Genomic DNA, 23,078 nt, shown 5'->3' on the forward strand with positions numbered 1-23,078 from the left:
AGATACAAAGAAATCTGAAATTCAAAGGGAGAGTACTCCAGGAAAATCAAATTACCTGAATGCATTCAGGGAGATACATAAAGGCTGAGTGGCCATGAAGTTTATAAACAAAATATACCTCAAAAATGTACTAAGCTAAGATGGTTTCAAAAGCAACACGAACATAAGATTTCATTTGCTATTTAAGTTGCTTTAAAGCTTAAAAACAGAAACACTTAAAAACAAGACATTCTTTTTATGAGCACTGACAATATCCTGATGCCAAACTCTGTCTAGGAAAGTACAGGAAATTCACAGACCTGTTTCAAATGGTGAACATCCTATGTGCCACAGAACACTGAAATAAAAAGTTTATGAAGATAATGTTTCAATATGCCCAGCTGGGATTGACTCTTGAAATATAAAGATGAAGATATTAACTACTATTTGTCAAATCATTCATATGTTCCAAGCCTAGTTCTTTTGATATTAAATCTTTATTACAAACCCACGATGTCAAATTGCCATTGGCCGTCTCATTTCCCAAGGAGGAAGCAGAGCATTGGGAGGATCTGAGCTCAGATAGTCTGGCTCCAGAGTATGTTCTTGACCATGGCTTTGCAGGGAATATATTAATACAGTTCATCCTGTTAATCGTTTAAGGGAAAAGAGCCATGTAGTTATATTGATGGCTGCCAACCTTGAATGAATGGACATATTTTAAGAATATAACTTAGCTATCAGAAACACAGCGGAGTATAACCCCGTAATAGGATAAAATGAAAAACTGGGGCCATATTTCTCAAAGTAAATGTTTATAAATATAACAATGAGAAAAAATGGCAGTTTGCCAAAGAATAGAGTGTAATTTATATAAATTTCAAGCGTATGTAAAATAATAAACCATGATTTCTAGAAGTAAATATAAACACCATAAAAGTATAAATCACAAATGTTTAGTAAATGAAATATGCAAACCATTATAATAAAATTTGGGGGACTGTATAATCATAACAAAAGCACATATCACATATTTATACTGCATTTCATTCATTTATTTCTAAGTTGGTTGACACGCTCACAGGTGATTGTAATACTATTATTTATATTATCTATGTATGATATTTTAATAATACATAAAATAAGAAAATCAGTGCCTACTAACCAGGCAACTGTTAGAGTACAAAGACATAAAAGGAACATTTTTCATCTCTGAGATTCCCTCACCAAGGCAAAGTCATTGATGTGAATTTTCGGTACTTTATGCTTTATCGCACTGATATATTCGTGTATGTATGTGCGCGTGTGTGTACATGTGTGTGTGTGTTTACATACATGTTCAAAATGTTGGGCTCACTTTCTGGCACACTTTGCAAACTGATCTGCATCTTTTCAAGTCAATGGACTCAAATTTATATCATCAGCTTTAATTGCTGTAAATTATCTTTTTTTTTTTAAATCAATGACAAACTGGTGAACAGTTAGTTCATTATTTTTTCTATTTTATAAAAAGCGCTGCAGTGATTGTTTTTATACATAGATGTATCTATGTTCCAACTTTTACCCATGGTGCTTATGATGTTGGTCATCTTTGATGGTATGTCCCTGTTTCAAAGGTTGCACGTGGCAATCCGGAGAGGCACTCTGGCTCATTTTGATAAATTCCTGGGCTAGTGGTGCCACGATCATGACGGTGGTGTCATGGCAGGGAAATGGCAGCCAGGTCAGCCGTGGACTGACACAGGAGCTGAGCTCAGACCAGGAAGTCTTCTTAGTCATTTTCTTTGCTGGCATTTGCATGTTGTTTCCTTAATCACTTCTTAAGTGATTCCAGTTGTGTTTCCATAACTTGTGGAAGCCAAGGTACTTTCTCTTGCCCCCGCAGCCGCAACGGTGAAGATGCTCGCATATTCCATGTTCATTACAAGATGAACAAAGTCTCCCTGGTCCAACTGACTCCTCTGGAAAACTTTCTCTTTATTTTAGCTTTTTGTGGCACCTCCTGTGTCTTTCTTATAAGCTGAGCTGTGCATTTAAGTGTTACATTGGGGCACCGGGTGGCTCGGTCGGTTAGGTGTCCGATTTTGGTTCAGGTCATGATCTCACAGTTGGTGAGTTTGAGCCCCGCGTCAGGCTCTGCGCTGACAGCTCAGAGCCTGGAGCCTGCTTCAGATTCTGTGTCTCTCTCTGCCCCTCCCCTGCTTGTGTTTTCTCTCTCTCTCTCTCTCTCTCTCTCTCTCTCTCTCTCTCAAAAATAAGTATACATTGAAAACTAAATGTTATGTTTTATTTAGTACTTATTTCTAAGTATTTTCAATACATAAAGCCAGCCTTATTTTTCAGACAGAAAGCTTATATCCCTTTGATAATCAGAAAGAAAAAAAGAAATCTGAAGCTTAAAAAGAAAGAACTTTAATTTGCCCCATTTGTGTTCAAAACAAAGTCCAAACTCTCGAACTCTTCTCAGATATTTCTACTCTTCTTCCTCTGCTCCCAAACCTACTTAAAAACATGGCTGAATTTCATCATTTCTAATTTGCATTTATATACAGAATTCTTTTTTTCTCTCCACCTACTTGTTTTAACCCACTCAAAGCCTTTCACAAATGGCATATTTTTTTTTTAAGCCCGATTTGAAAGAGCTGGGTGCTAGGACCGGACTGGCATCGTAAATGATCACAGACTTGTGGTTTAAAACAACAGAAATGTGTTTTCTCACAGTTGAGAGAGGCTGAGGAAGAACCTAGGACATGCTTGATCCCTGGTTTCTGGTCCTGTTAGCAATCCCGGCATTCCCCGCATTGCTTGGTCGTGGGTGCGTCTTTTGAATCTCTGCCTTTGTCTCCGCATGACCTGCTTCTGTGTTTCCTCTGTATCTCTGTAGCCAAATCTTACTCTCTTTTCTCTAATAAAAACACCTGTCATTTGGATGCAGCACCAACTCTAACCGAGTATGACCTCACCTTGACATGGTCATGTCTGCAAACACACTACCTCCAAGTAAAGTAACAAGAGCTGGAACCTGAACATATCTCTTTGGGGGACACAACTGAACCCATTACAAGCTCTTTTTATTATATCATCCTGTTTTTATGCTACCAGAGCATTTTGTATTAATACCTCTTCCTAACATGTTTATAGTAAATCTTTTACAAATGTATGGATATACAAGGGACAAGTTGGTAAAAATAAATTCAGTCTTGAGGTGTATTGCACTATTGAATATTAATCGTTTAAAACATTTTCTAGAAAGCTGAAACAAAAAAAAAACTTACATATTTTTGTTAGTTTACTGAGTGGCCACTTTAAGAAACATACTCTGTTTTTAAGTCCTTATTCAACATTTCAAATTAAAAGGTTTTTTTTCCTACATAAAAATATTCAAACCGTTTTTCTGCTTCAAAGATTTCAAAAAGTCTGGCACCCAATTATAGATGGTTTGATTTCTTAGAAAAGAACAGTTCTGTATAACAGAGTAGCATATGGTACAATTTTAGAGTGACACATCAAAGGTAATATTCTTTATGTAAACCCTGAAAACAAAGCCAGACCGCATTTTCTTAATGTACAGGAATAAGGAATGACAATGACACCTCCTTCTCTGACTCTTTTCCAGCTGACACTCTATGTTAATTGTTCATAAAACTTGAAAGGTATTTTGTCAATTCTTGCATAGACAGTAATTAGTTCTAGAAGTACTTTCCAGGGGCGCCTGGGTGGCTCAGGCGGTTAAACGTCCGACTCTTCGTTTCAGCTCAGGTCATGATCTCATGGTCTGGGAGATCGAGCCCCGCGTCTGGCTCTGTGCTGACAGCATGCAACCTGCTCGGGATTCTCTCGCTCTCTCCCTCTCTCTGTCACTCAAAATAAATAAATTAACTTAAAAAAAATTAAAGTACTTCTGGAGCCTGACTGACTTCTGGGGAAATCTCCTGGGTTGGCTCATAGAAGGGAGTTAGCTAGCTCTTCACTGTGTGAAATGACGGGCAGAAAGCCACACTGAGGCAGCAGGCAGGAAGGGCAGCACGCGGGGCGCGAGAATGGAGTGACCATGAGACAGAGTGTGGGCACAGCAGACGGCCCGTGAGCTGTAGCTCCTTCCACTGTCCACAGAGTTCAAAGGTAGGCATCTAAAGGGTGACCGGTCAAACTGAAAAAGCAAACCATTGGAATCGGGGCAGAAAGAGGTACTCTAGGAATTTGTATTAGATTTTATTCTCCAGACATCAGTTTCCAGAGTTTATCAGTCTTAACGAGCAAGTTAACCAGGATTCATCAGTATTGCACACATTACATTTAATGGCATACACTCCAATTAAATGTTAATTAGCTTATGCATTTTTCTTTCACAGTGAACCAATTCCTCTGTGTTTTCAGTGCCCTAAATCAGAGGACCTCTTTCAGGTTTGGTGTACTGGCCACATTCATCCTAAGACGAACTCACTTCAGCCATGATTTTGGTGGCTAGGCAGGGACTGCCTTCCACTGAATCTACAGACCATTTCACCCACCTGCATTACACATTAGTGCCTGGACAGTGCAGGGAATGAAGTCATAAAATGCTGGTCGGATCACTTCTGTCTCTGACTTGTTTATCACGCCAACGTTATAACACCATGCCCACATGTTACCGAATTAATTTAGCCTTTTTATGAGAGGGTGCAACTTAAGGTTTGGTATTTTTATTCAATGTGAGTCGACAAAGAACACTAAGAATTTAGTCCCATTACACTGTCAGTGCTACACAGCATTTCTCTCTCCCTAAAGAAATGACTTCAAAATCCCAACACATTTCAGATCACATAAGGCCACTAGATTCTGTTTTTTAATGATTTCTTCCAAATCTCTTAGCAGGATAGCTAAGGACCAGATGGTTATAAACCAGCCATTCTTTTCCACAGTGACTGAGTCAGCTAGAAATAGAAGTTGTTCCAAATTCATTCAAGTTGTCATTGGTATTGAACAATCAGTAAACAGAAATGTCTCCCATTATCCCCAAAGTAAATGGACTGCTCATAAGATGTGCTGGGCTGACATCACTTGAAACTTAAAACTGAAGGATTATGTTTATCCACAGACCATGTAACTCTGAGCAGCAGCGGTTACTATTTTTCTAATACCACACCCAAATTTGACTTCTTAAATGCAATAAAATTGATTTTATCCTTTGTACTGGATATATACCAGCTGTTACTTTGAGTTCTATAAACTATGCTTTAACAATTTAAAGTCATATTTGACAATACAACTCAACAATTATCAAAACCTACTAGGTGTTTTCCTGGCTTACTTCTATTAAATTAGGTTTATTGCCACAAATGTGGAAAGTTGTACAACCAGCAGTGAGTACCTGAAGTAACAGAACCTTTATATGGGGGACCTTCCCCTCATTCATGAGCATAAGTTGAACCCTTCCAAAATTAAATAATCTACATGGTTCAAAGGATCTCTTAATTGGGAAATAGAAATGCTTTTTAAAAATAAAAAAAATACTTTTGGTGAAATCATATACACACATTGTATTTATTACATTGTATTTATAATATTGGGCTATATTTGTAGTGAGTTCCATTCATCTAACTCCAAAAACGGTATCTTTGTCTAGCATGTAAAGCTCTAACACAAAGGCATAAGTTTATTTCTGTTTACAGGTTCTGTGCCACAGGTGAGAACCAACATAGGTTTTGTAATTGCATATATAACAAAAGTGCTAATCAAAGTAAAGACTTCGATGCATGCCTATCACCTTTCATTTTGATTTGAAGAATAATTTTTGACTGTATCCTTTTTGAACTTATTTGTGGTAAAAAGGATTATGTGAAGTGTGAGAAGCAGAAAACCACAGAGAATCCTCTGGATTAAAAATGCTTTGTTAGGGGCGCCTGGGTGGCTCAATCGGTTGAGCTTCCGACTTCGGCTCAGGCCATGACCTCATGGCTTGTCAGTGCTGACAGCTCAGAGCCTGGAGCCTGCTTCAGATTCTGAGTCTCCCTCTCTCTCTGCCCCTCCCCCACTCATAGTCTCTCTCTCTCTCTCTCTCTCTCTCTCTCTCTCTCTCTCTCCCCCCCCCTCTCAAAAATAAACATTAAAAAAAACAAAAGCTTTGTTAAAACAATCAACAATAATAATGTAAGACCCAAATGTATCCTACTGACTAATACAAACAGGTATGGGGAAAAGATGTTATTTTAGAAAATAAGATTCTCTTAGAAGTAAGGATATAGAATTTGGATAATATAATGTAGACAAACTGACATCCAGGTATTTTGGGTACAAAGTAATACTTATGCAAAATTTTTAAAAATTAATTATAAGTATATGGATATATGGGGACTTGGGATTTACTCAAATATTTTTCATTTTTAATATGGGGGAATTTATTCAATTCGTGAATATTTCATTACATATTTTGGATGGAAGAAATTATAAAAATAACTTCATTATATTATGGATAAATTCAGTGCTTCAAATAATTATTTTGGAAATTAACCAGGTTGTTCAGACGCTAAATACAAGTCGCCTTAAATTAGTTGGAGATAAGTTTCCAGATTTCACATGCGGGCATACCACGTTTTAGTATGTTTCGCTTTACTAGCACTTTACGTGCTGAGCTGATGTCAAGGTGTTTACAAATGGAAGGTTCATGGCAACCCTACATCATAAAGTCTACTGACATCATCTTCCCAACAGCATTTGCTCATTTTGTGTCACATTTTGGTAATTCTGGCAACATTTCCCACTTTTTTGTGATACTGTATGTGTTATGGTAACTGTGATCAGTGATCTTTGATGATATTATTGTCATTGTTTTGGAATGGCGCAAACTGTGCCCATACCAGATGGCGAAATTAACTAACAAATGCTGCGTGTGTTTCTGACTGTTCCACTGTCCCCATCTCTCTCCTTCTCCTCAGGCCTCCTCATTCCCTGAGACACAACAATACTGAAATTAGGCCTATTAATACACCTATAATGGCCCCTCAGTGTTCAAGTGAAAGCAGGAGTCACACATCTCTCATTTTAAATCAAAAGCTAGAAATGATTAAGCTTAGTGAGGAAAGTATATCAAAAGCTGAGACAGGCAGAAGTTGTGACATTAGCCATGTTGTGAATGCAAAGGAGAAGTTCTTGAGAGAAATTAAAAGTGCTACTCTTGTGAAGCCAGGGCTAATAAAATGTAACAGTCTTCTTGCTGATACAAAGAGAGTAGTGGCGGTCTGGACAGAAGATCAAACCAGCCATGACATTCCCTTCACCCAAAGCCAAATCCAGAGCAAGGCCCAACCTCTCTTCAGTTGTTTGCAGAGAGGTGAGGAAGCTGCAGAAGAAGTTTGAAGCTAGCAGAGGTTGGCGCGTAAGATTTAAAGGGAAGAAGCCATCTCTGTTATATAAAAATACAGGGTGAAACAGAAAGAGCTGATGTAGAGGCTGCAGCAAGTTATTTAGGAAACTGAGTTAAGATATTTCATGAAAGTGGTGGCATGAAACAACAGGTTTTCAGTATAGATGGAAACAGCCTTCTGTTGGAAGAAGACAGCATCTAGGATTTTCATAGCTAGAGAGGAAAAGTCAATGTTTGGCTTCAAAGCTTCAAGGGACGGGCTGACTTGTTAGGAACTAATGCAGGTGATGACTTTATGTTGAAGCCAGTGTTCACCTACCATTCTGAAAATCCTAGGAACTTAAGAATTATGCTAAATCTACTCTGCCCGTGCTCTGTAAATGGAATACCAAAGCCTGGATGATGGCACCTCTGTTTACAACATGGCTTCCTAAATAGTTTAAGCCCACGGTTGAGACGTGCTGCTCAGAAAATAAGGTTTCTTTCAAAATATGACTGCTTGTTGACCATGCATCTGGTCACTCAAGAGCTGTGACCAAGATGTACAGCAAGAGGAATGCTGTTTTCATGCCTGCTAACACAACACCCATTCTACAGCTGATGGATCAAGGAGTAATTTCAGCTACAGCTGCCACCAATAGCTATTCCTCTGATGGATCTGGGCAAAGTCAACTGCACACCTCTGGAAAGCATCCACCATTCTAGATGCCAGTGAGAATATTCGTGATTCGTGGGAAGAGGCCAAAGTATGAACACCAACAGGACTTTGGAAGAAGTTGACTCCAACCCGTGTGGATGACCTTGAGGAGTTCAAGACGTCAGTGAAGGAAATGACTACCCATGTGGTGGACACAGCAAGAAAACTAGAATCAGAAGTGGAGCCTGAAGATGTGACTGGATTGCTACAATCTCATGGTAAAATTTCAATGGATGAGGAGTGACTGCGTATGTGTGACCAAGGAAAATGGTTTATTGATATGGAATCTGCTCCTGCTGAAGATGCTGTAAAGATTGTTGAAATGACATCAAAGATTGAGAATATTCCCCATAAACTTAGCTGATAAAGCAGACGCAGGTGTTGAGAGGACTGGCTCCAACTTTGAAAGAAGTTCTACTGTGGGTGACCTGCTATCAAACAGCATTGCTTGCTACAGAGAAATTGTTCATGAAAGGAAGAGTCGGTCGATGTGGCAAACTTCATTGTCTTATTTTAAGAAACTGCCACAGTCACCCCAACCTTCATCAACTACCACCCTGATCCGTCGACACTGAGGCTAGACGCTCCCTCAGCAAAAAGATTACTATACTTGCTGAAAGCTCAGATGATGGTCAGCATTTTTTGGCAAAGAAGTCTTTTTAAATTAAGGTATGTGCAATTTTTTTTTAATGTGAAAGGTTGCATTTTATTTGAGTATGTTGAAGGTATGTGCATTTTTTTAGCCATAATGCTATTGCGCACTAAATAGACTACAGTTTTAGTATAAACATAGCTTTTATATGCCCTGGGAAACTAAAAAATTCATTTGACTCACTTTATTGCAACATTCACTTTATTGTGGTGGTCTGGGACCAAACCCACAATATCCCTTAGGTATTCCTATACTGGCATAGTTGAGCTCTTTTCCCTTCTTTCTCTTTTCCTTAATGACGATAAGCAGAATCTCTTAGCCAGATACTGGGTTTCCAACATCTAAGCCATCTGCTCCTTCATTTAGTAGGCATTGACTTGAGAATGAACATGTCCAAAAAAAAAAACAAGGATCAAGGGGTCTCTTCAAGTAATAGGCAAGCTCCAGAAATTCTTATTTGTGTTCCACAACATTCTACTCATAGAGTTATTGCAGCAGGTCTGGTGGGCCATGGCAATTCACACACACAAACACACACACACAGCACAATGATCACTTACTCCCTCTCATGCTATCACAAACACACAACGATCTGTCATCTGGTAACTTAAACAATTTTCCCCATGGGGCTGCCAAATTAGTTTCAAAAAGTTGTTTTGAAAAAAAAATATCTCTTGGGAAAAGCTGAATGATAAATATATCGTTATCACAAAACTTACATACAAATTTTGCTCATTTATTACTTCATTAATGCAACACATTTGTATTAGCACCGTGATGCTGATGAGTCTAAGGTGAGAAGGAAAACATGGTCATGTCCTCATTGAGCTTAAATATGATGGAGAGATTGTGAACAGGGTAAGTGAAGGCCAAGGTCAGGGTGCTGTGGATGTGGAAAGCATAGGCACTGATGTGAAGGGCATGAGACACCAGTGCCCAAATGAAAGCACACGTGGAAACGTCCAGGAGAAACGGTGCGCAGGGGGCATCGTAGGCTGGGGAGGGGCTCACGCAAGGAGTCCCTGTCAGAAGGAACAACACACACATGTGTCCCCTTGTCCATGTTTCTTTGTGTTCACAAAACATACAGAAGCTACATAGGCACACATTTAGGATTATTTTTGTTGTTTGTCATTACTGTTGTCAGTTACTTTTTACCGTATTAGAATATACCAAACATTTTTTTCCCCTCCAAGTCCCCCCTAGCCTGTCATTAACTTAAAAATATATCACAGATGACCTTAGCGATAGTATAGAGATATTTTCTACTGCAAAGATTTTTGAGATAAGTATAGTAGTAATAAAAATATTATAGAAAGATTCTGTGTAAACTTTGCCCACTTTCCCCCAATGGTAATATTTTGCAAAATTATAGTATAATATCGCAGCCAAGATAATGACATTGATTGTGCACTGATCTTATTCAGATTTCCCCAGTTCTACTTGTACTTACTTGTGTGTGTGTAAGTTCTGTACATAATTTGCCACCTGTGTGGGTGTGTTTATGCACCATTATAATCAGGATAACTGCTCAGTGCCAACGCAAGTTCATGTTACTTTTACGACCCTTCATTCCCTTGGGCCCCCACACCTCCGATCCCATTCTTAACCTCTGACAAGGACTCTGTTCTCCATTTCTAAAATGTGTCATTTCACAGATGTTACACAAATGGATTCACAAAATATGTAATCTTTTCGGATGGACGTTCTTTCGCTTGGTTGGCATAATTCACTCAAGACTCATCCAGGTTGCTGCATTTATCAATAGTGTGTTCCTTTTTGTTGCTGAGGGGTGTTTCATGGTGTGAATGCACCACAGTTTGTTAAAAGACTTCTGGCTTCTTTCCGGCTTTTGGCTATTGTGAGCAATGCTATTATGAATATTTTTTGTATGTGTATATGTATGTGCATGAACACAAATTTCCATTTTTTTCCCGAGATAAATGTCCAAGATAAATGCATTGTGGAATCATTACATGGTTAATTTTATAAGAAGCTGCTCGCCATTTTCCGAAGTGGCTTTACCATTTTATAATCCTGCCAACAATGTATGAGGGATCTAGTTTCTCTGCATCCTCACAAACATTTGGTGGTGTTACTTTTAAAAAAAAAAAAAAAAACAAACTTTTAGCCACTCTGACAGGGGCATAGTGATAGCTTATTGTGGTTTTATGGTTTTTGTTTTTTTCTCACTGTAGTTTTAATTTGCATTTCCCTAGTGACTAACTTACTTTAAACACTGGATGCATGCATTCACACCTTCACATGTTCATTTCATATAAATGGGATAGTTCTATGCTGGGTATTTTCTTCTTTTCCCTTTTTTGCTTGCGTTCTTCCCCATCTTCCTTTTCCAACCACTTCATTACTATCTCCTCTCACCCCAGGTAACACGTGTTAAAACACACACTATCTCTCTCATTGTTTCTTTTACAAATGCCATTATTCAGTACACACTTCTCTGATGACGTGTTTTGCTTGAGATACTAAAATTCATACAAGTGTCTTCAAGTTAATTGGCTTACTTAGAATTCGTCCTAGTGATTGCATAATATCTTGTGATGAGGGTATACCGCAATTCGTTCAAGTATTTTCTTGATAGCCATTCATTTGTTTCTGATTTTGTTGTAATTACACATAATTTGCTTAAACCTACGACCTCACGTACTGGTGCATATATTCATAGAGGATATGTTCCCAAAGAGGCTCACTGAGTCAAGGGTATGCATATTATTTAATAGCAGTTGTTGGTTTTCTCGAAAGAAAAAATCGAGGCAATTCACATTTTCAGTAGCCATCATGAGAATATACTTTTACATGCATTCGCATTAGAAATAAATCTGAGAGCTCCTTTTCATTTTGGCTTCAACCATATTGCTATTTTGATTTTCACATCTGTGACTGCTTTACCGTTGGGCTCTTTTTTTCCCCAAATAATTTTGCCATTTTATCAACAGACATGGACTACTGATCTTAATTAACATTGATCTAAAAAATAAAATCTGCTAGAAAAGATATTCAAATTCCCTGTTTATGTGTTTCAAGCAGTTTCTTTGTTTTCCACTGTCATGTGCCATGAAGTTAAGAAAATTTAATAAACTTGTGCCAAAGTTTCTTAAATACTTTCACTACCAGCAAGTGAAAGCCGTCAAGCAGACCGCTCTATCTACATACAAAAAAGTGATTTAAAAAACAAATAATTCAAATAAGTCATAATTTAAACTAGTTGAAAACTCCATGCTAGGAATCCAAATAAAACCACTGTTTTAGTTTTACACTTGGATCTATCTTCAGCCTCGATGTCTGCAAATTCTTCTCCTGGATATTAAGGCCATTTCGTTCTAACGAAGGACCCTGCATTTGTCAAAACTCTTACATGAGCCATGAAACCACCACTGCCACAAAGAAAGTACAAATAAAAATAATCTTAAAAAGCTTCCAGTGTCAGACTTGTGGGTTATGACTCTTGAGTCCGAATTTCAGAAACATAATTCGATATCATTCTTCACTGAAATAACAGACTTCAGCATTGCCTAAGTATACATACAACATGGCCCAGTATAATTTCAAAAATGTAAAGCAGCACAAACATACAAACAATAGTGAAAATTATCTTTTATCTTTTCTGGAAAACCAATTTTCTGGTTGTTAGTTTCAATAGGAGACAAGAGCTAAGAGCTCAGAGAAAAGTGAACCGGTTAGACAGGGAACATGAAGGCACACACACTTTTAGATGTGAATAACGGCAAGGTTGGGACAGGTTCTGTTATAAAATGGAATTGATATCACCAGTTACCAGACTTCTATGCAATGCCAAAAGTCAATTTTAAATGATGAAATGAGTCCAGATGACGGGCGGAGAGAAGGACGGCAAAAGGGATTAAAAGCATCCAAGGAGAGAGAAACACTTCGATAAACCCCAATTCACTTCAGCAAAACTGAGAGAAGTGTAGGTGAGGAGGTGTGAACCATTTTATTCGGACAAGGCGAATAAAGAATAAGAGAACCTGGTATGAATGACACCTAGAAACTTCATAAATCCAGAAGCTTTATTTCCTTTTCAAAAAATAGTAAGGCTTCTACTAAAGACCTAACTATTACTTTAAATTCACGTCTTTTGAACCCTTACTGTCTTTTGCTTCCATCCACTGTAAAAGGAATGCACTCCTCCACGGAGCAAAATCTTTAAAAAGCTGTAATAAGCCAACTAATACGTTACTTAGCACAGGGATTTCAAAATGAAAAATACGGCAAGTTCGAACTATAAACTGCCTTGTGTCTCAATGATGTCAGAGTGCTTTATGAGCTGGGATGCTAAAATTCAATCTGAAATGTATTCCCCTGTAGTACTGAGAAGCCATGAAAGCAACCAATTGCTCAAAGTTCTGTTCTGGAATGTCTGGGGACTTCGGCTGTGCTCTGCCACACTTTCGTGGCAGCGCAATTATTTTCCCACCGAGTGCCTACAGCCGCACCCGGCAAGAACCAGAGTACGAGTCGCAAGCTTGCCCTGACAACGGCTCCCAGGCACCGTTTACTTAATTCTTCAAGCTCGCATGGAAACCTCCAGAGTCCTCTGACCACCTGGGAGCAAAATCCAGACACAGACAGATGACAAACAAGCACCCAAAACATCTGTAGAAATCAATATGTTGAGCTTCCTCCTAAAGTCTTCTACAGCCCAGTCTTACCACAATACGCCTTCCTAGTCAGTGGTGTAACTTCATCCATCTGGGCCATTGTCTCGGGCGCAGTTCAATTTCCACAAACTGTAGACAGAGGCTGCAATTGCTTACCTGACTCACAGGCAAATGTCTTCGACGTTTCATCATGAAAGATAATTGCTACTGCATGCTTCTTTGTCTCTCGAGGCAGTCTGGTTATATTTTTGATGTTGTGCAGTTCAGTTACCTTGAAAGAAAAATATTTTTCACTTAGTGTACAATGGAGGCTGTATACCAGAGTGCTGAAACAGAATAATCCGTTATTACTCTCTTAAACCAATCTCCACTGAATATTTGTACTCATTTCCAAAGAACTGTAGCCAAAAACAATACAGAATGAAAAACAAAACAAAACAAAAGATGGCTTCTCTTCTGCCCTCAGTTTGGATCTTTGCTGAATTTCATAACTCCGTGAAAGCAAGGACTCTGTCTTCTTATGAAAATTGTATCTTCTGCCAACAATAGCTGGTGTGGCATATAGAAGATTCTCAGTAAATTTCTGTTAAACACTGATTGGATTTAATAACTCACCCCTCTCCTAACTCTCAACCATGGTGCAGGTTCCTGGTAAGACCACAGTGATGATGCAAATGGCACCCGTCAACTGGTAGAAAAAGTGGCTTGAAAATTTGAGGTCCTTAAATATAAGCAATGGGCTCGCTTCCCTGAAAAATGCACCTGGTGTTCATAACTTCATGTACCCACTGCTCCCTCACCACATTCTCTCATTAAGGCCCACCCACGATTCATGCACCCAAGTTAGCAATTCCTTATTCATTTGGCAATGAGTAAACATTAAACACACTTATTTACTCTGGCTCCAAACTTTTTATGGAGCACAAGGTCTTCTGCTACAACTTGTGCACCTTTTATTTTTCTCCACAGTCCACAGAAATGGGAAATGTCTATTCTCCCAATTGCTCTGCAGACACATGGCAATAATACTGTTGTATGAGGTAAATTTTTTAATTTGCTTCTCAGCATGCTGCATGTTGTTACTTCTTCTAACACAAAGGTCTGACAGGTTTGTTCTCATTTTCACTTAGTTCAAATATTGAAAAATTTCCCTCGAGGTTCCTTATTTGACCCATGTATCGATTAGAAGTGTGTCGTTTAACTCCATACATCTTAGGATTCTCCAGCTATCTTGCCATTATCGATTTTTAGTTTATTGATTGATTGATCGATTTTTTGATTTTTAGTTTAACTCCACTGTGATCTGAAAGCAGATATTGTACAATTTCTATTCTTTTAAATTTGTTCAGGTACGATTAGTGGCCCTGAATGTGGTGTCCTTTGGTGAATGTCCTGTGAGAGCTGGGAAGAATGTGTTCTGCTGTTTGATGATACTGTCTGTAGATGTCTATTATATCTAGTCGACTGATGGTGCTGTTGAGTTTAACTCTGTCCTTACTGAATTTCTGCCTGCTGGATCTGTCCATTTGTGATGGAGGGATATTGAAGACTCCAACTATGATAGTCGATGCATCTATTTCTCTTTGTAGTTCTATCAACTTTTGCCTCTGTTGTTAGGTGCACCCGCATTAAAGATCTTTATGTCTTCTTGTAGGATTGACCAATTTACAATATGTAATGACCTTCTTTATTCCTGATAACTTTCCTTTTGAAGTCTTCTTTGTCTGAAATTAAAAAACTACCTCCCCTTTTCAAATTAATGTTAGCACGGTATATTTTAACGAAATTTTTAATTATATTTTTTACTAATGTTAGCCTGCTATATTTTTCTATACTCATTTACTGTTAATCTATGTGTGTCTTTATATTTAAGGTGGGTTCCTTTTTGAAAACATGTTGTTAGATCTTGTTTTTGGATCCACTCTGACAATCTCTGTCTTTTAACTGGTGCATTTAGGGGCGCCTGGGTGGCTCAGCTGGTTGAGCATGTGACTCTTGATTTTGGCTCAGGTCATGATCCCGGGGTCATGGGATCGAGCCCCACATCAGGTTCCATGCTGAGCGTGATGCCTGCTGGAGAGTCTTTCTCTCTCTGCCCCTTTCCCCCTGCTTGCATGTGCTTGCTCTTTTTCAAATAAATAAGTAAATAAATAAATAAATAAATAAATGAAATAAAATTGGTGCATTTAGACTGTTGGTGTTTAAAGTGCTCATTGATGTAGTTGTACCATCTACCATATTTGCTGCTGCTTTCTCTTTGTTGCCCTCGTTCTTTTTTCCTATTTTTGTCTTGTACTCTTTTTCTGCATTTTATTATTTTAATTGTGCATTTTATATGTTCCATTTTTTCTCCGTTCTTATAATTTTGTCTTCATAGCCAGACATGTGTGTTGGGTAAAAAAAAGTAGGCCGTGGCTGGCCTGGTGGTGAGGTGTGGGGGGGGGGAGGGGCGGGGCAAGCATTCGCTAGTTCTAGGGTAAGGTCTCAGTTGTTTTTTTTTTTTTTTTTTTTAAGGTCTCGGTTTTGGACTTAACAGGTGGACTTCACAAGTGGGTCTCAGTCCTTCCCGCCTTAGGTGGGAAGGGATGGCTGGAGTGGACAGGAGCTGGGTATTGCCCTTGTCTTTGAGAAGGGTACCAGCTTTGACTTGCTTGATCCATGTTCAGTGCTTGTTTTTTTAATCACACATGCTTTAATCACAAATGCAGGATGTTGCTGAAAAGATTTAATTCCATCCATGACTCGCAACGTCATCCTAGAAGCACTAGCCTAGCAATCACCACCTAGTGTCTGAGGTGGAGAAAAACGTACAGATATATTTCACGTATTTTTAAATTTTTAGTCCTCCAATTTTGAAGATGCTACCTTTGATGCTGATGAGGACATGCTAGCAACAAAATAATTAAAAGCACCAATTCAAGACCAAAAATTGTACCCATGCCATGGAGACTAATGTCTGTGAAATAAAACTGTGAGGAAAGCCTGGTTATTTGCCATGTTCCCTTCTAAAATCTGTAGTGACCTAGACTCAGCCTCATAAAATAACAAACCCATTTCTCAGGGTTGCTGTGTAGGCTGTCCAGGGGAGCCTTTTTATTCTCTGTCCCAATGATTTTACAGTTCTGTCACACTGCTGAAAAGTTCATTTTAAGGCATCTTTTTTAGATGTTTGTTTTTCTATTTGTAATTATTCTCATTAACATTAACATGCAAAATTGGGGCGCCTGGGTGGCTCAGTCAGTTAAGCGTCTGACTTCGGCTCAGGTCATGATCTCACAGTCTGTGAGTTCGAGCCCTGCGTTGGGCTCTGTGCTGGGAGCCTGGAGCCTGCTTCGGATTCTGTGTCTCCCTCTCTCCCTGCCCCTTCCCCACTCATGCTCTGTTTCTCTCTGTCTCTCTGTCTCTCAAAAAAATAAATAAACATTGAGAAAATAAAAAAAAAATTAACATGCAAAATTAAAATCGGTAAAATAAGTGATTTTAAGCAAAATAACTGAAAAAAGATTTGCTTCATATACATGCACATACACAAATATACATATACTATGTATGTTTTTTTATATCTACTTATATATCTATGTATCTGAAAATACTCATTTCCTCTTCCAAGAAAGAGAAATTAGACACCAATATCTCACAGTTTCAGAGGATCAATACCTTGGGGAGAAGAGTAAAAATGTTTTTATTAGAACAATGACTCACATATTATATTTAAAGTACCTTAAAGCATATTCTCAAGTAAAGTTAAATTCTTGGATTTTTAAATGATTTGTTAAGTGACTCAAATTTTAACTTGATTTTTATCCTAACTTAGCAAATTGAAGTTACGTTTGAAAAAGATTATTTTCAAGTGCTATTAATTTTAAGTAAACAAAGGATCTTACCCAAATTAAGTAGAATCTAAAAGCAATGAAGATTATGTGTTGTGCAAAAATTCATGCAATTTCTGACAGGTGAACTTAAAAGTTATACGCTGCTATATAAGCTATATCATGTGTAATATCTAGTTGTACAAAACAGTATCATACAAGCATTTACTATTCTGCTCAAGGGTCATCCCCAAATATTTTCCTCACAAATATAAAAGAATATTAGAACAGACATCCTGAGTTCCATCTTTTTTGCCCTCTCATAGCAAAAATCAACAAAACCAATTAATGGATAGCTTAGCAAAATGCAGCCAGCACTGGGGATTCTCCAACTTCTGTGCCTTAGGCAATCTGACAGATGATGTAGGGTGAACACTGTGTTTGCTCTTCTGTAAAATTTACATTTAGAAATTTAGAAATGTAGACAACCTCCTTAAGCAGACATTGCTACGGAGGTTTCCAGAATAGTGCAAGGCTCTTTGTTGCTGACCAAGACTGTGATGCCATGCATTTCAGCATGTGCTCTAAGACATTAAAGACAGGCCAGGAGAGCAAAATATTCATGAAGGGGATAAAATTCTGCTTCTCAGGTTGTCTTGGTTAGGAAATGCAAGTATTATACTAAATTATAAAATGTTACAAAATCGTACCAGAAGGCTTTCTAAGAAGTTTTCGTATCTCCAGAATTGTTCCTTTAAAATTTTTTAAAAAAAATGTTTATTTATTCTTGAGAGAGAGAGACAGAGAGACAGAGCATGAGCAGGGGAGGGGCAGAGAGAAAGAGACACAGAATCCAGAGCAGGCTCCAAGCTCTGATCTGTCAGCACAGAGCCCAGTGGGGGGCTTGAACTCACGAACTCGGAGATCATGACCTGAGCCAAAGTCAGACGATTAACCAGCTGAGCCACCCAGGCACCCCCAGAACTGTTCCTTTTTAATAAAAATACATCTTAAAAAATATTTTTGAATCATAACAATTCAGGTCAAGATCTAATATATCTGAATCCCCTATCTTTACATCTCCCTCTTGGTACTGTATGGATTTACCATTCAGTGGGAACTTGGTATTTTCTGAGATAAAAACTACTTTTAAAATAATATTTTTTTAATTTTTAAAAATAAAAATGTTTTTATTAGTCTAAAACCTGTCAATGTGACATAAAAATAATCAACACATTAAAATTGTGAAATTCTAGAGCATTTCAATAATATACATCAATAAATTATTGCATCATTTAACAATATATATTTCTAAATACTGTTTATTCACATGACTATAGAAGTACAAAATACAATTAAAGTTTAATAAAAGAGTTAATTACTTCAAATAAATATGAAATTAGCAGAATTTAATGGAAGGAAAGTTACTTCAAAAGGATTCAGGCAGTTCAGGTCTAAGTCCTGACTTAGGATGTCATAAATGACATGGTCAACAATTTAAAGGTGTTATTAAGTGATACAATTAAAACCCAAATATAAACATACATAAGTGGTGACTTTGCTAATCGGAGCTATTTCATTTTCATGTCAAGGAGTAATCCCTAAGGAATTCACAGTGATTGAGTCAGAAGGTTCAAAGATGAAACACATAACTTTTTTCTGTAGGAAAAAATTATTTTTAATTTTCTGTAGAAAAAAAATTACACTTAATTTCTGTAGGAAAAAATTTATATTTTGAGTTGATTTTTGTGTATGGTGTAGGAAAGAATTCAATTTCATTTCTTTGCATGTGGATATCCAGTTTTCCTAGCATTTATTAAAGACACTGTCCTTTCCCCTTTGTGTGTTCTTGGCATTCTTCTTGAAACATAGTTGACCAGGTACCCATTATTATATACATATATATACACACACATATATGTGCAAGTATATGTATTTCTGGGCTCTCTCTGTTTTGTTCTATTGGTCTATGTGTCTGCTTCTATGCCATTACCACACTGTTGTAATTACTAAGCTTTTAATTACCATATTTTCTAATATAATTGGAAATAAATAAATACAATCTCTAAAGTTTTGTTCCTTCTCAAGACCGCTTTGGCTATTCCGGGTTTTTGTGGTTCCATATAAATTTTAGAATTTTTTTTTTCTGTTTCTGTGAAGAATGTCTTTGAAATTTTGATAGGGATTGTATTGAATCCATGTATCACTATGGATAGTATGGGCATTTTAACAATATGAATTCTTCCAACCCACGAACACAGGACATTTCCATTTGTGTCTTTTCAATTTCTTTTGTCAATGTTTTATACCTTTTAGCAACAGATCTTTCACCTATTCAGTTAAACTTATTCCCAAGTGTTTTATTCTTTTCCATGGTATTTTAAATGGGATTGTTTTCTTGATTTCCTTTCTGGAGAGATCACTGTTGCTATAAAGAAATGCAACTGATTTTTTAATGTAGATTTTGTACTCTGCAACTTAATTCATTAGTTCTTTTTTTTTTTTAATTTTTTAACGTTTATTTATTTTTGAGAGACAAGGGTGCCAGCAAGGGAGGGGCAGAGAGAGAGGGAGATACAGAATACAAAGCAGGCTCCAGTCTCTGAGCTGTCAGCACAGAGCCTGACGCGGCGCTCGAACTTATACTCTGTAATATCATGACCTGAGCAGAAGTCAGACGCTTAACCAACTGAGCCACCCAGGCACCCCAATTCATTTATTAGCTCTAATAGGGTTTTACCTTTTTTAAGAAAAGAGTCTTTATGATTTTATACATATAAGATCATGTCATCTGCAAACAGAAATAATTTCACTCCTTTCTTTCTGATTTTGATGCTTTTTATTTCGTTTCTTGCCTAATTGCTCATTCTAGTACTTAGTAGTATGTTGAATAGAAGTGGGCATCCCAACCTCGTACTGGATCTTAGAGTAAAAGCTTTCAGTTTTCCCCCACTGATTGTGATGTTAGCTGTGAGCTTTTCATAAACATCTTTGTTGTGTTAAAGAAATTTCCTTCTATACATATTTAATTGAGAGGTTTTTTTTTTAAATCGTGATTGGACGTTACACTTTGTCAAAGGTTTTTTCTGCATCTATTGAGATGATTATGTTTTTGATCTTTCACTCTGTTAATGTGAGGTATCACACTGCTTGATTTGCATATATTAAACCAAATTTGTATCTTAGGGATAAATCCCACTAGGACATAGTGTGTAGTCTTTTTGATGTGTTGTTGAATTTGGTTTGCTAGTATTTTATTGAGGAGTTTTACATCTATGTTCATCAGAGAGATCAGCCTGTATCTTCTTTCCTTGTGATGTCTTTGTCTGGCTTCGGTATCATGGTGATGTTGGGCTTATAACGTGAGTTTGGAAGTATTATTTTTAATTCTATTTATTTTTAATTTGAGTATAGTTGACGCACAACGTTACATTAGTTTCAGGTATTCAACATGGTGATTCAACAACTTTATACACTATGCTGTGCTCACTAGAAGTAGAACTACCATTTGTGAGCATGAAATGCTATTACAATACAATGGCTTCTATTCCCTACACCGTACCTTTATTCCTGTGAATGGGCATTCATTCCAAGCAGGAAGTCTGTATCTCCCACTCCCCTTCACCCATTTTTCCCATCTTCACACTCATCTCCCCTCTGGCAACCATCAATTTGTTCTCTGTATTAATATGTCTGATTCGACTTTTTGTTTGATTGTTTATTCATTTGTTTTATTTTTTAGATTCCACATGTAAGTGAAATCATATGGTCCTCGCAAAAAAAGCTTCTGCACACCAAAGGAAACAATCAACAAAATGAAAAGGCAATCTACAGATTGAGAGAAAATATTTGCAAACCATGTATCATGCAAATCACGATAAGAGATTATTATCCAAAATGTACAAGGGACTCATGTAACTCAATAGCAAAACAACCCCCCAAACAATCTAATTAAAACATGTGTAAAGGATCAAGGTGAAAGAAACATATATAATGAGATTACTCTGAATTTTAAAGTATCTTTTATAGGTTTGCTGTCATGACAATTGAGATTAGATACCTGTCTATATTTACGTGCTCAATTTCTTTCTATAAACCTAACTACATTTTGAAAAGTGAAAAAAGTTAACAGACTTTTAAAAAGTAGATCAAAATGAATTAGAAAATAAATTGCACTCTCCTTTTTTATTAATTTACTAATACTTCTTTTAATCCTGGTATTTTACTAATTTTCTATGGTTGTTTTAATTAAGTCAAAGATTTTATTTTTGAGAATAAAATGGTACATTTTAGGAACTGGTTTAATAAAATGTCACTTTATTAAAATAGGGAATATTGATCTTTCTAGTAAGAAAAGAAGATGGGGATTTTACTATTTTTTAAAAATTATTACAATTAATAAATATCAATCTTTCCATGCTTAAATCCTCAGCTTTCATCATAAGAATTTAAATACTGGTGTCACCCTATACATTGTATGCTCCAATACCTGGGTTGCGTAGGAATTTTACAATGGTTTCTTTCTAGTAAAATTTACATCAATTTTCCAGTAGCTATTTTCTTTGTATTTGTCTCCTGTCACTAAAAAACATGAATGCATAACACTAAAAAAATCAATGTAATTCTTTTTCTAAGCTCTTCATGTCTCTGTGCTCTGATATTATGTGCTGTGATAGAGTCCTCCAATGTTTATTATTTGACCACCCCAGCATGTATCTAATCAGTAATTGCAAGCTTAGTTTATGTCTTTGAAACATTTAAGGTCTCTCAAATATTAAACCACTTTATGAAATGCATCATTTAGAAAAGAGTGATTATAGATAAAATTATACTAGAACTGGAATTTTCTACAATAGTCACGACTGGTTGTGTACACAGCATCTGATTCCAGCTCCTTCATTCTTACCAGAACCTAATTTTGTTCAGCTAGCTACCCCTGCATTCTACAGCTCAAGTGCCCTGGTGGGGGTCTCTCACCTCAAGTATCATGGTAGAACTTGGTATTCTTGGGCTGATGGTCTATTTGCTCATGATCGGTTTAGGAAAGAGGCTGTAACCTAAGTATGACAAATAAGATGTGAACAAAAGTTTTCTGGTTGCTTCTGATTAATGTTTTCTGATACGGAGATAGCCTTGGGCTAAAATCATCCCTCTTCCCCAATGGATGCTGTCTGGATGTCATCATTCAGAAATGCTGCAGCTATCATTCTACTAGGTTAAAGATGAAGGCAATCCTAAGGCGGCAGAGCAGCGATGGGGGGCGGAACAGATCCTTAATTTTCATTCTTGAACACGGGTTACTGAATCAACTAACCTTGAAGCCAGTTCCTTTTTCTGGCTCTTCTCGATATGCTCATATGCAATAATGCTCTTCTGTAAGTTGTTTGATTTGAATTTTCTGTTACTTGCAGCCAAAAACATTCTAACTAATAAAGCAAACCTACTCCTGAGCTTCCTTCATTGAACAATGGGAAATGGCCACCCCTGTCTGGTTGGCCATCACACAGTTAGTTAAAGTGATGACCAGAATCAGGGCCATGCCTCCTGTTTCTCAAACTAGTGTGCTCTTTTCATCAATTTATGCAACAGCTATTGCTTTGAGCATCATGCCATTTATTAATGGCAAATAATTGTTAATCAAGAAGTTATTGCAAGAAGGTGAAGTCAATGACAAAAAAAGACTCAAATTGTAAGGATGACAAAAAGAATAACAGGAAAACTCATTACTTTATTACCCCTAAAGTATTTTGAGGTAGTCTATTATAAAGTGTAGCGATAATCTATTTTTAGGTCTAAGAAATGCAGAAAATTAATCCATAAGAAAATATGTACTAAAGTAGGAAAACTATGTACTTCTTTCTGTCCTCCCTTTCTCCTCCCTGCCCTCTTCCTCTCCCCCCGCCCCCAACTTCCTCCCCTTTCAACCTCTCCTCTCTCTCCCCAGGATAAATTTAGCATG

General features: G+C 37.3%; 1 long non-coding RNA gene across 1 annotated transcript in view; it reads right to left on the bottom strand.

The window, feature by feature from the left end:
* Positions 1-23,078, bottom strand: part of LOC125914393 (uncharacterized) — a 114,055-nt gene that overhangs the window by 76,098 nt on the left and 14,879 nt on the right. The window contains exon 2 of the long non-coding RNA XR_007455292.1: positions 13,467-13,581. This is a non-coding gene — a long non-coding RNA (uncharacterized LOC125914393). The remainder of the gene's footprint in view (positions 1-13,466; positions 13,582-23,078) is intronic.

Source organism: Panthera uncia, assembly GCF_023721935.1.
Source record: "Panthera uncia isolate 11264 chromosome D3 unlocalized genomic scaffold, Puncia_PCG_1.0 HiC_scaffold_8, whole genome shotgun sequence".
NCBI classification, from domain to species: Eukaryota; Metazoa; Chordata; class Mammalia; order Carnivora; family Felidae; genus Panthera; species Panthera uncia.